Below are 19,591 nucleotides of genomic sequence, written 5' to 3' on the forward strand. Positions count from 1 at the left end.
ATGTTACCTGGCTCAGTAATGAAAAGCAGACTCTGCATCCAGCTTGGGTCCCTAAGTTTGGCTGCTGAAGGATTTTGGCATGGCTTTTTAGTCATTTGTTAGAGACCGCACCCAGAAGAAACCAGAAAGGAAGGACCCAATGACCATTTCCCAGGGAGTGTCTGAAGAATAGCCTCCACCAAGGAAAGATCCCATGATCACCAACTTGAAGAAAGACTGTTCTCTTAAAGGGTCTGGGAGCATGCTGGAACGTCAACAAAGCTAATAACACAATAGTTTACCAAAACAAAACCTGCTTTTGGTTTTTGTTTGTTTCCTGCTTTGATTTGTTTTTTTTGGCCATGCCACACAGCTTGCAGGATCTTAGTTTGCTGAGGGTTTGATCCCTGGTTGGGGAACTAATGTGCAGTCCTAACCACTGGACCACAGGGAATTCCTAAAACCTGCTTTTGTTTAATCTAAAACATTTCCCAAATCTGCTCTGCCATTGGACCCTAATCTCAAGAGCCCTATTACCATCCCCAGAGGGAGTGTTCTGAGGGACATGTTTGAAAATCCCACACTTGGCTAAGTCAGCACACCTTGGATTTCATCTTGTCTCGGTCATCTCAACCCTTCACATGGCGCCATGACTTTGAGCATCTTGCTTAACTCTGAAATTCAGTGTCCCCCATTCTGACAATAGCATTCACAACTCTTCCATTCAACAAATGTTTGCTGAGCTTGTGCCAGGCCCAGTGCCAGGAGTGGCAGGTCCACAGTGAATGAGTCAGCTCCTGACAGCTTGGTTCCTGGTGCAAGCCACAGAGAAGGAGGCCACCTATTGCGGCTACATGACCTCCAGAGCTTTCTCTTCTGTGAGAACCCACGCGAAGCTTTTATCAGAGTAGACAAGATAAACGATCATTTATCCACAATGAACCTTAAGCCAGCTAAGAAGTAGCCCTGACAGCAGGACTACTACACACCCCATAGGACCAGTGCAAAGGGCCCCGTACTCTCAAAGCATGCGGATTGCACTAGAACAATGTAAGACATAAAGCTTTTTTCTTCTAAAACAGTGTTACTTGCAAACTACCATAGGTATGATGATGATACATGAGTCACACATAAATTTATAAATTGCAAAAATACAATATTTTGATATCATTTTACAGAACAAAATAAGCAACAATATGTTATTAAAATGATATCTTGATTGACTATGAGATTCTTCTGTCTGGCTTTTCTAAATATTCATTTATTAGGTCCAAAATTTATACTTTTAGCAACTTCATTTTCAGTTGATGTAATTGAAAGCATCTCTCTTGGCAACTGCAAGATCACAAATAATTTTTGGTAATTTTTTATCTTGAGAAGGATCTTTCTGCTGATGCAGCTATTACTGGAACTGTTAAGAGTATTTTAAAGGTTGTGACAACATTGGGATAAATTTCTGATAAGTTATTTCAAAATATAAATTTTAGTGCATCTACAGCTGATGATTCTTGCAAAACAATTTTTCTAAAAAGATTTAACTCCACACAATTCACTTTTGTGTAAGTCTGAATTTAATTTGAAATATAAATTCATCCAATGACATCTTAATATTTCCTCTGATATTTCCTGTAACTTGTGGAGGATGTACAAGAAACCAAAAGTAACATCATGATTTACGTATCACTTGAAACATCTGTGTATGGCATATGGTTGTATCTTCAGTTACAAAGCAAAATTAATTTTTAAATAGTTTTCATGGATAATTGGCTTATCCAAAGCATCTTTTGAAAGTGGTGTTCTTTTCTATTGAATGAGATGATCTTTAAATTTGATTTCTCTTTCTAATCATGCTTGCTTTGCAATGTTGCAGCAGTTTTCAAACCCAGAGATTCTGAACTTTTTGAAGGGGGAGACAGGGACAAATTAGTAAGTTGGGATTAACATATACACACCACTATATATATATATATAATATATAGACAACAAGGACCTGCTGGGAACTATACTCAATATTTTGTAATTATAAGAGAAAGGAATCTGAAAAAGAATGTGTTTGTGTATAACTGAATCACCGTGCTGTACACTTGAAACTACCAAGATATTGTAAGTTAACTGTACTTCAATATAAACACTTTTTAAACACTGTAAAATAAGATACTAGGAAATGATTAGGTGGATCATCTGCTAGCCTCTCTTCCTCTAAGCTTCTAATACAGCCAGCTAATCAATATCCAAGTGAGCACCACCTACTTGCAGTGTGACTTCAAGAATGCAGAGTACATGGGGATGAACCGGGAGACTGGGCTTGACAAACATACACTACCATGTATAAAATAGATAACTAACGAGAGCAAATTGTATAGCACGGGGAACTCTACTCAGTGCTCTGTGGTGACCTAAACGGGAAGGAGTCCAAGGAAGAGGGGCTATATGTAGACATGTAACTGATTCACTTGGATGTACAGCAGAAACTAACACAGCATTTTAAGCAATTATACTCCAGTCCAAAAAAAGAATGCACAGTATAGTAAATACAGGCATCAGTATTGTAGTATAATCAAAGTTGTTAAGAGACTAGATCTTAATTATTCCAATCATTAAAAAGAAATGATGATTATGTGACATGATGGAGTTGCTAATTCTCTCTACAAAGGCAATCATATTAGAGTATATAAGTATATCAAATCAACACATTGTACACCTTAAATTTACAGTATTATATGTCAAATATATTTCAATAAAAAAGAACATTTGTAGTTCTTTAATAATAAACAGACTGAAGAATTATAACTCTAATGTATACTTTATAGCAAAGTCCATGTGCATACTCACTGGCAGTTTGTAATAATTTTCTGACAAAGCTTGCTCGCTTTTCCTGTAGTTCCTGTCCTATTGCTCAGGCTGGAGTTAATACTTGTGCAGCTGGCATAGGGACAGGCTCTAGGATGGACAGGCAAGTCTCGACCCCAGACCCTAGCACCGGCCACATGGAGTTCCACCTTTCTCCCATGGCCATATCGCTACCTCCGCTGCTTCTGTCACCATCATCACTGCCAATCCAGCCCCAGGGCTGTGCCCTGCAGCACCCTGAACACCCCAAGCATGCAGGCAGACTGTCAGGCCAACTCCTCAGCACGCACGTTACCTGCTATGTTTACAAGTCTGGCCTATACTTACACACATGTTGCCTAGAATATCTCCTCTGCTCGCATACATGCTCCATTGGGCTTTCTTACAAAACACACATTCAAAGATAAGATTATTAAGAATTTCAAGACACTGACAGCAGAGGATAAACCAAGATCCCTGCTTCCTCTGAGAGTAGAGTCTTGCACAGGTCTTACACCCATAAAGCCAGCCCTGCCTGAGAGGCATCAACATTTACACTATTCTACAGGTTTTTCAGAAACCCTATGACATCCTTCAGCATCATATTTGCAGCCCTAACATGTGTCAGCCTTGAAGGACTGCAAAGATACAAATAGCCTGGCCCTGGATCTTCCATCAGATCCTTCCCTATATCATACCAAGGTATTTATCCTGTTGGATTCTTTGAGTTCCAACCCTAGTCTGTCTTTTTTAACTTTTCAACGCATCCCATCTTTATTTCTGAAATCCTCCACTGATAGATCCATCTGATCCAAAGATTTAATCTCTCCTACAGGTTTTGCTCATTTGGCTTTGCTGGGTTCCAGCTTGATTTTTCCAATGGCAATAATACTGCATTTAAAAATAAACTGAAGGAATTATAATTGTGATAAGAATTAGCCTATAAGCAGTGACTAATGGAGGTGACTGTGGATTAAGTGACTAAGCAGTCAGTGGGCTAAGTAGCTATTATAAGATAAATCTCAGCTAGAATCAAAAGAACAGCACCCTACCTCCTTGGCCCTTTTCCCACAGCTCTCTTTTTCTCTTGAAATGTTGAATTCTAAATACGAAGAGCCATCATCTTTCTTCTCTCTGAGTCAGCCCTCTGGAAGATCCTATGAAAGGAAGAGAATTAACATTCTTAAGTACCACTATATACCAAGCATGATGCCAGGCATTTTATAAAATCTTATTTACTCTTCATTGTTGTTGGTGTTCAGTTGCTCAGTCATATCCGACACTTTATGACCCCATGGACTGCAGCACATCAGGCTCCCCTGTCCTTCACCATCTCCCAGAGCTTGCTCAAACCCATGTCCAACAAGTCGCTGATGCCATCCAACCATCTCATCCTCTGTCATCCCTTTCTCCCCCTCTCAATCTTTCCTAGCATCAGGGCCTTTCCTAATGAGTCAGCTCTTCGCATCAGGTGGTCAAACAAAGCATTGGAGCTTCAGCATCTGTTCTTCCAGTGAATATTCAGGGTTGATTTCCTTTAGGATGGACTGGTTGGCTCTCTTTGCAGTCCAAGGGACTCTCAAGAGTCTTCTCCAACACCACAGTTCAAAAGCATCAATTCTTCATACTCAGCTTTCTTTATGGTCCAGCTCTCACATCCATACATGGCTGCTGGAAAAACCATAGCTTTAACTAGATGGACCTTTGTTGGCAAAGTAATGTCTCTGGCTTTTTAATACGCTGTCTAGTTTCATCACAGCTTTTCTTCCAAGGAGCAACTGTCTCTTAATTTTGTGGCTGCAGCCACCATCGACAGTGATTTTTGGAGCCCAAGAATATAAAGTCTGTCACTGCTTCCATTGTTTCCTTATCTACTTGCCATAAAGTGATGAGACTGGATGCCATGATCTTGGTTTTTTGAATGTTGTGTTTTAAGCCAGCTCTTTCACTTTCCTCTTTCACCTTCATCAAGAGGCTCTTTAGTTCCTCTTCACTTTCTGCCATAAGGGTGGTGTCATCTGCATATCTGAGGTTATTGATATTTCTCCCAGCAATCTTGATTCCAGTTTATGCTGAATCTAGCCCAGCATTTCACATGATGTACTCTAAATAGAAGTTAAATAAGCGGGGTGACAATATACAGCCTTGATGTACTACTTTCCCTATTTGGAACCAGTCAAATTCTATCTGTTGCTTCTTGATTTGTACATGGGTTTCTCAGGAAGCAGGTCAGGTGGTCTGGTATTCCCATCTCTTTAATAATTTTCCACAGTTTGTTGTGGTCCACACAGTCAAAGGCTTTGGCATAGTCAATAAAGCAGAAGTAAATGTTTTTCTGGAACTCTCTCACTTTTTCAATGATTCAACCAATACTGGCAATTTGATCCCTGGTTCCTCTGCCTTTTCTAAATCCAGTTTGAACATCTGGAATTCTCGGTTCACATACTGTTGAAGCGTAGCTTGGAGAATTTTAAGCATTACTTTACTAGCATGTGAGATGAGTGCAATTGTGCAGTAGTTTGAGCATTCTTTGGCATTGCCTTTCTTTGGGATTGGAATGAAAACTGACCTTTTCCAGTCCTGTGGCCACTGCTGAGTTTTCCAAATTTGCTGGCACATTGAGTGCAGCATTTTAACAGCATAATCTTTTAAGATTTGAAATAGCTCAGCTGGAATTCCATCATCTCCACTAGCTTTGTTTGTAGTGATGCTTCCTAAGGCCCACTTGACTTCATATTCCAAGATGTCTGGTTCTAGGTGAGTAATCACATCATCATGGTTGTCTGGGTCATTAAGATCTTTTTTGTATAGTTCTTCTGTGTATTCTTTCCACCTCTTCTTAATATCTTCTGCTTCTGTTAGGTCCATAATGTTTCTGTCCTTTATTGTTCCCATCTTTGCATGAAATGTTCCAATTGTGTCTCTAATTTTCTTGAAGAGATCTCTAGTCTTTCCCATTCCATTGTTTTCCTCTATTTCTTTGCACTGATCACTGAGGAAGGCTTTCTTGTCCCTTACTATTCTCTGGAACTCTGCATTTAGATGGCATATCCTTTTCTCCCTTGCTTTTTGTTTCTCTTCTTTCTCAGCTAATTGTAAGGCCTCTAACAACCCTTTTACCTTTTTGCATTTCTTTTTTAGGGGATGGTTTTGATCATTGCCTCCTGTAAAATGTTACAAACCTCTGCCCATAATTCTTCAGGCACTCTGTCTATCATATCTAATCTCTTGAATCTATTTGTCATGTCCACTGTATAATTGTAAGGGATTTGATTTAGGTCATACCTGAATGGCTTATTGATTTTCTCTACTTTCTTCAATTTAAGTCTGAATTTGTCAATAAGGAGTTCATGATCTGAGCCACGGTCAACTCTTGGTCTTGTTTTTGCTGACTGTATAGGGTTTCTCCATCTTTGACTGCAATGAATATAATCAAACTGATTTTGGTATTGACCATCAAGTCAATACCAAGAGACAAGAGTCAACAAGAGACAAGTCGTCTCTTGTATTATTGGAAGAGGGTGTTTGCTATGACCAGTGTGTTCTGTATGAGGGTGTCTGTCCTGAAATAAATGATAGGCTAAGGCAAGTTTGCCAAATCTCATTCTGCTAACCAAGAAATGGAAATATTCAATAAAGGGTACAGTGGTCCAGGAGATCCTCTACAAGAGAAGAGGATGGCAAGGAGTCAACATCTAGAGGTGTCTCTAAGCTGGCGTTTAGGGTTGCATTTATGTGGTGGCCACAGTTGTTCATGTGAGCCGGCTGTCACCACTTTATAGCTAATGGAATAAAGATACAGATGTGAGAGTTGGATCATAAAGAAGGCTGAGCACTGAAGAATTGATGTTTTCAAACTGTGGTGCTGGAGAAGACTCTTGAGAGTCCCTTGGACAACAAAGAGATCGAACCAGTCAATCCTAAAGGAGATCAACCCTGAATATTCACTGAAAGAACTGATGCTGAAGCTGAATCTCCAATACTTTGGCCACCTGAAGCAAAGAGCTGACTCATTGAGTTAGAAAAGATCCTGATGCTGGGAAAGAATGATGGCAAGAAGAGAAGGGGGCAGCAGAGGTTGAGATGGTTAGATAGTATCACTGATTCAATAGACATGAGTTTGAGCAAACTTCAGGAGATAGTGAAGGACAAGAAAGCCTGGCATGCTGCAGTCCATGGGGTCACAAAGAATCAGACAGGACTTAGCAGCTGAACAACAACAAAAATGAAGTAGGTTCCCCAGGACCATATCAACAGAACCCAAATTCCAACTGGACCTGGTACATAAAGATTCCAACATTATGTGATTATGACACTGATGTAAAAGTTTGGTTTTGTTAACTCCCCTGGGCCCACCACACACACACACACACACACACACACACACATACACACACACATCCCCATTCAGCTGAAGTATCTGAAAACATAATTCTCTACATTGGTCTTAGCAAAGAGCTTCATTCAACCAAGCTAACTCAGCTAGCCCAGGATCCCTGGCACTGAATTAAGAAAAAAACATGAGTCTAAATACCCAGTTTGTAAACTGAATAGGCCAATTGTGTTTCTCTGGATGCCAACAAACCTTGTCAGCCTGACTCTTACTAATTATTTTTCAAACAACTGTCTAGGCTGTGGACTGAAATTATTTTAAACAAAATGCTACTTTGAAACAAAACTGAGCAGTGATTCCTTTGCCACCTTTTTATCACTCTCTAGAAACAATGACTACCTCTGATAGGCAGAGGCCCTTGAGGCAAGTAAGAACTAGGAACAAACAGGTTTCACCAAGAATGAAAAGTAATTCAGTTAATATTTCAAGAAAAGTATCCATTCCATACTTACAGAGGACCTTGAATGTGAAGGATGTGGAGGGTGAAGGAGGCAGACAAGTAAGTGGAAGTAATAGTGAGATTGGTACAGTATCAGATGATGACATCTACGGGGGGACACTTCTCCACGTAAAGTGGACACTCTTACCTAAGCTATTCTTTTTGTCTCTGTTGAGATAAAAACCTCTGCTCTTCTCCCCAGGAAACTCGGCCTCATACATGCTGCTGACGGCTGAGTGGGTGTCTAGTTGGTTCTCACACTAAGCTGAGTCCCAAATTAGTCTTCATCAGTAATAAATGTGATATTTTAGTTCTCGTCAGTGGCGCTAGTTGTAAAGAACCCATCTGCCAATGCAGGAGATGTAAGAAGTTCTGTCCCTGGGTCAGGAAGATCCCCTGGAGGAGGGGGTGGCGACCCACTCCAGTATTCTTGCTTGGAGAATCCCATGGACAAAAGAGCCTGCCAGGCTACAGTCCATCAGGTCATAAAGAGTCAGACATGACAAAGCTACTTAACATGCACAGTTCTTGTCTGCTTAACTCGTTTATCTTTACCTCCATTTCTTCGGAATGCAGGTAAGAAGAAAGGCACTAGTCATGGTGCTTTCTCAGAGACCCCAGCTCCATCAGACCCTTTACCAACATATTTTGTGAATGGTCATTCAATCTACTTCCCCCTAGAGGCATTGTTCAGTCCACTCATCATTCAAACCTCTTTGCACACCTTGCTTGTCTCATCCACCAACATAGTCCCCCATTACAAAAAGAGATAATGTGAGTACCTCAACTCATATTGCCTTGTTTTAAATAAACTCATGCCAGTTCCAAAGGGACATCATTTCCTCTGCTAAATCTACTTTTACTCCATGATAGCTGGGACTTAGCCAGGTATCAAGGTCAAGCTGTGGGAGCTTAACTTTTTCCCTTTATAGAAGCAGATATCATGTGGTTCTTTCATTCTCCCTGATTCTTCAGAGTTCAGGGCAGCATCTCTGTGGCCACATCTGCAATTTCTTCCAGCTCCCTTGGAAGTAATTCATCTGAGTTTGAATGCCTTTAGAGCTGCTTTGTACTGTCACTTCACTCATCTTAGATTTCAATTCCCTCTTAATCATGTTTGTTCTACCCTTTCCAGTTTCAAGGTCATTCTGCTTGATAGTGAAGACAGAGGCAAATGAGAGCTGTTTTCTCTGTCATCTTTGGACTACCATTCAGCTCTTACTTCAGCATCTTACTTCAAAGGTAACTTTTTTTTCTTTCTTCTTCTTCTTTTTTTTGGAGGGGTGGGGGGGCAATAAAAATTTTTTAAGCTGCATCTCATTCTGGGCTTTACCAATTCCAACACTATTTTTGTACATCTGTGCCTCTCTTGTGGTTTCCTGGTTATTTGGAGATATTTCCATCTTTTATGCAAGGTTTTTAAATATCTGAGCCCCTCTGGGATCCCCCCTGCGCAGTTACTTACTGTCCCTGCCTCCACCCCACACTTACACCCTGGGTTCTTTGCACTGATACACTCTTAGACATTTCTGCCACAGTGCTCTGTGTTAAAATCTTGGCATTTCTTAATGCATTCTCTATGTCCTGCATGTCACTGGATCTGTATATACAGTCTTCAGTGTTGTTTTTGCCACAGTCTGCTCTTCCTGCCTGTTTTGAATAGCTGCACAGTTCCACTACTCCTCTCCATGCCAGGACCCTCTCGTTCACAGCTATAACAACTGATACTCAGGCATTTTTCTCCTTTTTCCCTGAATTCTGGTTTAAAACCACCTCAGCCAGGTGAACAATTTTCTTGCTAAGCATATTCTTCCCCACCTCCCCTCAGGCGTTCTCAGATGCAGAGTAAGTGGTGAGCAGCTGGGATGCTCAGGGCAAGCACAATGGGTCAAGTGTTCAAGTGCAAAGTCCACTTGCAAAGTCCCTTCACCTCTCCGAAGACATGAGCTTTATTGTCTGTAATGTGTATGACTACCTACCTCCTACATCCTGTCATCTTGTGACAATTAAATCAGAAGAAATCTATAGCAGTCTCTACAAATGCTCCCACGAGTCCATCTGTCTTTTCTCTGTCATCTGCACTGAGCAGCAGGCCTGTCAGTCCAGTTTCCTTCTACTTCGTGTGTTTCTAAAGCCACACCCTTCTCTCCCACTCCTCACACAGCTGAACTCCCATTCAAACCTCAGGTTCTAGGCCTGCTCTGTTCTTATCATACTGAGGAAGACGGAGACAGTCAGGAATATGGGGTTGCCCCAGGGCCCGGATTTTTCCTGTGCATCCCAGCTTCTGATGTCTGCTGCTCTTTCAGGAAGCCCTAGGGACCCTCCTCAGGGGAGAAAAAGAGGAAGGTGGTTTGCCTTGTCCTTTGAACATCATTTCTCTAGAAAGAGATGTGCAGCTATTTAGAGAGGGAATGCCTGGCTTGATGCCAAAAGTTTCTGGAAATATTCTCCATTCATATCCTAAACAAAACTATAAAGATATAGAAAAGGGAAAGGGAAAGGGAAGTCGCTCAGTCGTGTCCAACTCTTCGCGACCCCATGGACTGCAGCCCACCGGGCTCCTCCGTCCGTGGGATTTTCCAGACAGAAGTACTGGAGTGGGGTGCCATCGCCTATAGGCATCCTAAAGGCAAAAATGGCACCTGCATAAAATGCCTTAGAAGGGTGACATCCTGGGTCAGCAGTGGCTGCCACAGGGGCAGGGGCTCTGGGTGCAGCAGCCCTGGGTGTTGGTGCCTTTTCTTTACAGTTTTCTCTCTCTCACCTTTAATTCCTTTAATAGTTGCTATACTATTTGAATTTTACACTGTTTAAGGGCAAACACAGGTGTTTCAGAATATTATGATGCCTGATTGTGAGGCTGTGGAGGGAGAAGAGTCCATTCCTACACCATGCAGTGGTGGCCAGGATTTGGATGGGCAGCTCATGCACTCTCCTGTGATAACTGAGTTAAGATTTCTGCAAAACCCACTTACTGAATTCTCAGCTATCGCACTAAGGACCCTGCATATTGTCTCAGTTAGCCCTCACTAACTTCATGAGGAAAGCATTGTTACTTCAGTTTTACCCATGAAGAAGCCAAGATTTGTGAAGTTAAGTAACTTGCCACGCAGCGTGTGGCAAAGCAAAGGTTTGAACACAGATCTATGTCTGGAATCAATTATTTTAGCCACTTCTCTATGCTATGCTACTCCTCACCCCTACATATGCACTCATACACACACTCATATACACAGAAGTATTTGCACAGGGACAGCACATATAAATGAGTATGTGCAAATATGTGCATGCATACACATATATACACACACATGCTCATACACACAAACACACATTTTCCATTCACTTCAAAGTGATGTTTGAGACTGCTAACAGATGATTAGAGCTCAAACATTTAGATCCTCTTTCACAGTTGGCAAGAAAGGAGCCCCCTTTACATCTGTTTTGCTGCTGCTGCTGCTGCTGCTGCTAAGTCACGTCAGTCCTGTCCGACTCTGTGTGACCCCATAGACCAGGCTCCCATCCCTGGAATTCTCCAGGCAAGCATTCTGGAGTGGGTTGCCATTTCCATCTCCAGTGCAGGAAAGTGAAAAGTGAAAGTGAAGTTGCTCAGTCGTGTCCGACTCTTCGGAACCCCATGGACTGTAGCCTACCAGGCTCCTCCATCCATGGGATTTCCCAGGCAAGAGTACTGGAGTGGGTTGCCATTGCCTTCTCCACATCTGTTTTACATCTCTGTAAAGCTGATTTACATCTCTGAACCTGTGGTGGAGATAGTTAATTTTGCCTAACCAAAGGGCTATCTTTCAGGGCAGGGCTAGTTGCCAGCCCAGAGAACACTGTCTGATTTGTTCTTAAGCCTCACTGTTGAGGAGGGTCTTCAGGTTGAAGTCCTGTCTCAGTGTGATCCACTCTTCAGGTTTTTCACCCTTGCCCAGCAGTCCCCCATTCACTGTGTGCCTGTTCAGAAGTTGCCTCTTCTGAGTCAGGATATGTATCATTTATAAACTAAATAGTAAGGTATCAATGGATCACTAAGAACTTTGTTTTGCCAGATCCCCAGGTTGGGAAATGTACTGTAGGTCCTAGAACTTTTTAGCAGTACAAGAATTTATTTGGTATAATTATTCTGCAGTTTGTGGGTCATTTGCTCAGCGGCTCTATGGTGGGGTTAATGATGACCTCCTCCAAGAGGGCTTATGGTACACCCACGTCTGCTGCACCCAGAGCCCCTGCCCCTGTGGCAGGCCACTGCTGTCCTGGACTCCACAGGAGACACTCAAAAATTCAAACAGGAGACATTCAAACACTCAAAGAAATAGAAGAAAACAATAGAATAGGAAAGACTAGAGAGCTCTTCAAGAAAATTAGAGATATCAAGGGAATATTTCATGAAAAGATGCACACAATAAAAGATAGAAATAGTATGGACCTAACAGAAGCAGAAGATATTAAGAAGTGGTGGCAAGAATACACAGAAGAATTATACAAAAAAGATCTTCATGACCCAGACAACCACGATGGTGTGATCACTGGACTAGAGACAGACATCCTGGAATGTGAAGTCAAGTGGGCCTTAGGAAGCATCACTACAAACAAAGCTAGTGGAGATGATGGAATTCCAGTTGAGCTATTTCAAATCCTAAAAGATGATGCTGTGAAAGTGATGCACTCAATATGCCAGCAAATTTGGAAAACAGCAGTGGCCACAGGACTGGAAAAGGTCAGTTTTCATTCTAATCCCAAAGAAAGGCAATGCCAAAGAATGTTCAAACTACTGCACAATTATACTGATCTCACACACTAGCAAAGTAATGCTCAAAGTTCTCTAAGCCAAGGCTTCAACAGTATGTGAACCATGAGCTTCACAATGTTCAAACTGGATTTAGAAAAGGCAGAGGAGCCAGAGATCAAATTGCCAGTATCAGTTGGATCATAGAAAAAGCAAGAGAATTCCATAAAAAAATTATCAAAGACTTTGACTGTGTGGATCACAACAAACTGTGGAAAATTCTTAAAGAGATGGGAATACCAGAACATCTTACTGGCCTCCTGAGAAATCTGTATGCAGGTGAAAAAGCAACAGTTAGAAATGGACATGAAACAACAGACTGGTTCCAAATTGGGAAAGGAGTACATCAAGGTTGTATACTGTCACCCTGCTTATTTAACTTATCTGCAGAGTATATCATGTGAAATGCCAGGCTGGATGAAGAACAAGCTGGAATCAAGATTGCTGGGAAAAATATAAGTAACTTCAGATATACAGATGACACTACCCTTATGGCAGAAAGTGAAGAACTAAAGCTCCTCTTGATGAAAGTGAAAGAGGAGAGTGATAAATTTGGCTTAAAACTCAGTATTTACAAAACTAAGATCATGACATCTAGTCCCATCACTTCAAGGCAAACAGATGGGGAAACAATGGAAACAGTGAGAGACTTTATTTTGGGGAGGCTCCAAAATCACTGCAGATGGTGACTGCAGTCATGAAATTAAAAGACGCATGGTCCCTGGAAGAAAAGCTATGACCAACCTAGACAGCATATTAAAAAGCAGGGACATTACTTTGTCAAGAAAGGTCCATGTAGTGAAAGCATGGTTTTTCCAATAGTCATGTATGGATGTGAGAGTTGGACTATAAAGAAAACTGAGCACAGAAGAATTGATGCTTTTGAACTGTGGTGTTAGAGAAGACTCTTGAGAGTCCCTTGGACTGCAAGCAGATCCAACAAGTCCATCCTAAAGGAAATCAGTCCTGAATATTCACTGAAAGGACTGATGCTGAACCTGAAACTCCAATACTTTGACCACTTGATGCAAAGAACTGACTCAAAGACCCTGATGCTGGGAAAGATTGAAGGCAGGAGGAGAAGTGGATGACAGAGGATGAGATAGTTGGATGGCATCACCGACTCAGTGGACATGAGTTTGAGCGAACTTCGGGAGTTGGTGATGGACAGGGAGGCCTGGCATGCTGCAGTCTATGGGGTCACAAAGAGTCAGACAACACTGAGTCACTGAACTGAACTGAACTGAGGAAATTTCTATGACTCTGCTTTTCTAAAACTGAAACTTTGTCTGACAGAGGAAGTAGAGCTACCACCTGAGCACCCAGGTACTTCTGTGTCCTTCTTCAGTAGTCAGCTGGTGGAGCATCTGCGCACATTACAAGCTCCTACTCTGAGAAGTAGACCTGTGTCCCTGTTCCCAGCACCACGGTCCCTGCAGGTCTCTGGAAGCACTTCTTTGTTTTTTAACTCTCTTTAGTCTTATGTTAAACTGCATACTCCCTTTTATAATAAGCCCTGGATGTCTGCCCTACACAGTCTGTAACAGCTGGCACAACGTCTCTGTGGACAAAGACCCAGCCTTGTGTTGCTTCAGTATCAGGGCAGGCAGACTGTCAAAATGGTCAAGGACAAGGTCTCTGGAGTCATAAAGGCTCAAGAATTCAAGGCCCAATACTACTTCTTTTTAGCTGAATGACCTCACATATGTTATTTAAGGTCTCGGAGCTTCAGCTTCCTCCTCAGTAAATTGGGCATACCAATTTCTATTCCATAAATTTGCTATAAAGATTAAATGAGAATATACATATCAAGTGCTTAGAGTCTGGCATGAGTATACACACACACTCACACAAACACTCAATAAATTGGTAGTTATTATTATTCCTCACAGTGCCTTGCTGGGAGAGAGCAGAATAGATGTGTAAAACATTATATGCTTCTTTGATCCTTTATTGTCTCACTAGTTACTGATGCTTCTTAGTATAAGGACAGACACAGAGAAATCCTAAGATGGTCAACTCCCCAAAGCAGAAATTATCAGTTCAAAAAGTTGAATAACAGGATGCCCAAAAGGCATACAGATCAGATGAATGACTAGTCTTAGCGTATTTCAGTCTTTCCCATCGCTGGAGGGCCGGAGGTCCTGACTGGGCCGGTGTTTCCCCAGCACAGTGGTCCTTAGACTTGAGGGTAAAAGAGGTGCCATTAGTTTGCTCGGTTGAAAGGAAGGCTCAGTGAAATCCAGCACACTGCTGTCTGCCCGCCACAGACCACATCAGGGCCCGCGTTTTGTTATTTCCCTCCAATTTATGAGACAAACCTTGGTCTTCAAATCAGTAAGCATGAAGAATGGCTCTACAGGGGAATATGTTGTTTGAATCCAGCTGTTGAAATGTGGTGGTTTGTGAGTAATTAGCTCATTTGCTCCAGAGGATAAACTGAAACTATCCAGATTCAAGGCCAGGTTTCCACCAGCCGTTATGGAGTTTGAACTCCTTCCTCCAAGTCTTAGAGAGTTGCATTCGTCTGCTTAAGCTGCTATCACAAAATATCACAGATGGGGTGGCTTAAACAACAGACACCTACTTGTCACAAGCAGGGGCACTCATCATCTCTGTATCTTTAGAGTCCTTCTTCCTTTTTCTTGAGGAACAGCATGTGTCCACAACTGAATAGGTCTATGGCCCAGTCCTACAGGATTGAAGAAGTCTGACAATTCTTTATTTTGTCTCATATTTTTTCTGTTCTCTGTCATTCAGACTATCAGTGTCTTCACTGATATAATTGCATCTCTGTCCTTAGCTTCTGTTAAAATGCTGGATTAAGCCTGTGAGTCACATACATGATCTCTTCATCAAATGGTTGTTCAGTCCCTCTAATAGTGCTCTCTTTGCAAGCTTCCTCACGTGTTGCAATATGGATAGGCAGATTTCCCAAATCTTCAAGTTCTGCCTCCTTTTTGCTGAACAATCTCTTCTTCAATCTGTCTTTTTCCTTTCACATTTTACTATAGGCATTCAAGAGAAATAAAGCTACTCCTTCAAATTTTTGCTTAAAAATCTCCTCAAATAAATATCCAATTTCATCACTTGGAAATTCTACAAACACCACAGACACTAGCAAACAGTTCACCCAAGTTCTTTGCCACTTTATAACGAGGATTGCCTTTCCTCCAGTTTCCCGTAACATGCTCCTCATTTCCACCTGAGACCTCACCAGAATCACTTTTAACATTTCTAGCACGTGCCTCAAATCTTGTCCAGCCTCTACTCATCACCCAGTTACAAAGCTGCTTCCACATGTTTAGGTATTTGTTACATCAGTACCCCTCTTTCTGGTAGCAAAATCTGTATTAATGTGCTCAGGCTGCCTTAACAAAATGCCACCAACTAGGTAGCTTAAACAGCAAACATTTATGTCTTACAGTTCTTGGGGAAGTTCAAGATCAAGGTATTGACAAGTTTAGTTGCTGGTGAGGACCCTCTTCCTTTACTTGCAGCCAACCACTTTCTCATTATGGCAAAGAAAGAAATCTCTCTTCCTCCTCCTCCTCCTCATCTTTCCTCTCCTCCTTCCTCATCTTCCATTAATTCCCTCTTGATGGCCCTACTCTCATGACCTTCTCTGACACTATTCACTTTCCTAGGCCCCATTCCCAAATACCATTACACAGAGGGTTGGGCCTTCATACAAACTTGGGGTGGGGAGAATACAATTCAGTCCTCAGCAATGATTTAACATCTGCATTTTTACTTAAGCCTTGTCTGGTCCTAGGAGCCCTCTCGCCTATATTGTGTGACATCTGTGAATATTTTTAAGAAAAGGCAGGCATAGCTGCACCTTCCATTTTCCCTCATCCCTCTTCCTTTAACTCTTAAATAATTGGTCAAATGAGAACTGCTAGAATTTATTGAGAATTTACTATGTGCCAGGCACTGTTCTAAATAACTTATTATTAAGCCTCATAACAAATCTATGAGTTAGAGTTCTCTTCACAAACTTTTTTGAATATAGAATGCATGCATGCATGCTAAGTTGCTTCAGTTACATGTCCAACTCTTTGCAACCCCATGGACTGTAGCCTGCCAGGCTCCCCCGTCCTTGGGATTCTCCAGGCAAGAATACAGGTGTGGGTTGACTTGTCCTCCTCCAGGGAATCTTCCTGACCCAGAGATTGAACCTGCATCTCCTGTGGCTCCTGCATTGCAGGGGAAATCTTTGCCGCTGAGCCACTGGGGAAGCATGCAATATAGGATAGGTATTACTAACAACCGTATTTAAAAGATGAGCAAATGGAGACACAGAAAGTTGAGTAATGTGTTCAGAATTGAAAGGCCCAGAATTTAAACAGAAGCTGTCTAACTGGAGAGCCAACGTCTTAATTGTTACACCACAGGTCTCTGAATGTGTTATATGCTGCCACACCTCTTTGTGTGTCTCCTCTGTCTGAAATTCCCTTCCTGCCCCATTCCATCATTTGGTGAGCTGCTACTCACCCTTCAAGTTCATGAAGTCTTTCCCTGACCCCACTGGGAGAGTTAGATATGGGCTTTCCTCTCTGCCCCCAAAGCACATGGCATATAACAGGGGCCGGTTTTCCAGCCCTCCCGTGACAGTTGATCATGTATCTTTCCCCACCAGTCAAGATGAAACAGAGGACCCCCCAGCACAGGTCTAAGTAGTCCACATCTTTGTAACCCCAAAACCATGCACATGGGGCTTAGTACATTGTTGTTATTCAAAATATTATTGTTGAAGTTAAAACTAAAAAGCATAACTAGGTAATAAACTGTTTGAATTCAGCAAACTCAGGAAACTCCTTGAATTCTGACCCTCAAAATGAAATAGCTGACATCTAATTTTTCTGCTACAAATTTGTCAAGGATAAAATAGGTCCCTGGCTCTTATCAACTCCTGAGAAATGTTTCCTCTTCTCTTTTAATACCACTCTTCCTCAGCTGTTGCCTGAACAATCCCATTGGCCCCCTTCTACCCCTTTCCCTGTCTTTCCCATTCCAAATCACTAGCTTAGGCTCTACCAGAATGATCTACTTAAACAGATCCAACGATGTCACTTCCTACAATCCTTTCAATGTCCCCACCTCCCTCTCACCTTACACACACCCAAGGCTGACCAGCATACTTGTTGTGGGTTGTTAGTTCAACCCCACTCACCCAGCTCCAATGATGTACTTTTAAATACTTAAACGCCATCACATTTCAACATCAGCATTCAGGGTTGAGGGAAGATGCTGAAATCATCTTGCAGGCTCAAGGTGGAGAAATTTTAAACTCATTGGTTTTCCGTGCTGACTAAGTTCTATTCAACTAGAGGGAAACAAATCAATCGCATCACTTTTCACTTAATTAGCCTGAAGCTGCTGGCCTGGGCATTCTTCCTGCCGAGCCAGCACAGCCTGTCTGCTTCATTCCCCTTCTGATAGTCAGCAGAGGGCCCCTCCACAGTGTACTCCTAGTCCTATGGCCACATCCCGTGGGCCCCAGCAGCCACTCACTCACGTCTATATTATGAAGCTTCTGCCTCATAGAGTAGGTGTCCATGTTCTCACCAGGCTCTGAGTCTGAAGGGGCAGAGACAATGCTCACTTATTATTTATCCCCAGGACCTGGCATAGAGTTGATACTCAGTTTTCAATAAATGATGTCACATCCCAGAGTAAAATTCCCAAAACCATGCTTAAGAATTAGATGTAATCTTCTAATTCCACTCTAATAATTGGTCAAGCATCTTGCTGGCTCACAATGCAGGGCACCTGTCTTCTCCTTGTCTCTTCAGATGGGCGCACAACAGTCTCTATGTATCCAGCTACAAGCAGTTCAAGCCACACCCCGGCATCTGGATGACATCTTCTCCCCAGTTCATGTTGATAAACTCCTTCTTGGGTTGTTTAAAAAAATAATAACCAGCCCAGTTGGCCCTAGTGGTGAAGAAATCACCTGCCAATTCAGGAGATGTAAGAGACATAGGTTCAATCCCTGGATTGGGAAGAAGAGGGAATGGCAACCCGCTCCAGTATTCTTGCCTGGAGAATCTCATAGAAAGATGATCCTGGCTGGCTATGGTCCATGGGGTCACACAGAGTCGGACATGACTGAAGCAACTTAGCACAGCCCAGCACAAGGTCTTGCTAGTCTTAGAGGCATTCAGAAGTCAAAGGGTTATTATGAAATAGAGAACATGAGTGCACTTTTTGTGGGTCAGTGGTCTTTGGAAGGTCCTAAGAAGAATACCCACATCCCTTCCTTGATCCTGGTCTTCTCATGAACCAGTGGCTGCCAACAATGACTCCATTTGTGCTAATAATCTAAGATCAATCCCTCCTTTTGTGTGGTGAATTCTGTTCCCTCTCACTTATGGAAGAACAGAACTTTAACAACTTCTCTTACTCTCTCCTGTATCATAGTTTTCTCTCTTTACTGGATCATGTCCATCACTACACAGAAGCACTACAGGGACTTCCCTGGCAGACCAGTGGTTAAGACTCTGTACTTCCTCTGCAGGAAGCACAGGTTTGATCCCTGGTCAGGGAACTAAGATCCCACATGTCTGCATGTCATGCAGCATGGCCAAAAAAAAGGAAGGAAGGAAGGAAGGAAGAAAAGGAAAGGGAGAAAAGGCACTAAATAAGAAAATTTTTAAAAAGAGAGAGGATTTGAAAATAAGAAACAAAATTCATTATGTACTAATGATATGAATTCTCCACAAAAAAAACCCAGAGAAGAGAGGATAATATGAGAGATTAGCAAGGTTTCTAACTTTTTAAATAAAAGGTATCCCTGGTGACTCAGATGGTAAAGTATCTGCCTGCAATGCAGGAGACCTGGGTTTGATCCCTGGGTTGGGAAGATCCCCATGAGAAGAGAATGGCAACCCACTCCAGTATTCTTGCCTGGGGAATTTCATGGACAGAGCAGTCTGGCAGGCTACAGTCCATGGGATCACAAAGAGTCAGACAGGATCGAGCACTGAGCAACTAACACACATACACATCCCTATATTAAAAATAATCACTCTAAGAATAATTGTGAAAATTTATATGATATTAGGAGCAAGCATGAACAAGATATTTTGGGTATAATTATAAAGCCTAATTTAATGGCATAAAAGATAATTAAAATAAGTTGAGTGATATA

At 42.0% G+C, this 19,591-nt stretch overlaps 1 long non-coding RNA gene across 1 annotated transcript in view; it reads right to left on the bottom strand.

Moving 5' to 3' along the window:
- The window catches only part of LOC123333947, a 75,703-nt gene extending 57,646 nt beyond the window's left edge, over positions 1-18,057 (bottom strand). Inside the window, exons 1-2 of the long non-coding RNA XR_006551546.2 lie at positions 17,612-18,057; positions 3,861-3,965 (exon numbers count right to left, since the gene is read on the bottom strand). This is a non-coding gene — a long non-coding RNA (uncharacterized LOC123333947). The remainder of the gene's footprint in view (positions 1-3,860; positions 3,966-17,611) is intronic.
- Between the last annotated feature and the right edge of the window lie 1,534 nt (positions 18,058-19,591).

This window comes from Bubalus bubalis, chromosome 6 (assembly GCF_019923935.1).
Source record: "Bubalus bubalis isolate 160015118507 breed Murrah chromosome 6, NDDB_SH_1, whole genome shotgun sequence".
Classification (NCBI taxonomy): domain Eukaryota; kingdom Metazoa; phylum Chordata; class Mammalia; order Artiodactyla; family Bovidae; genus Bubalus; species Bubalus bubalis.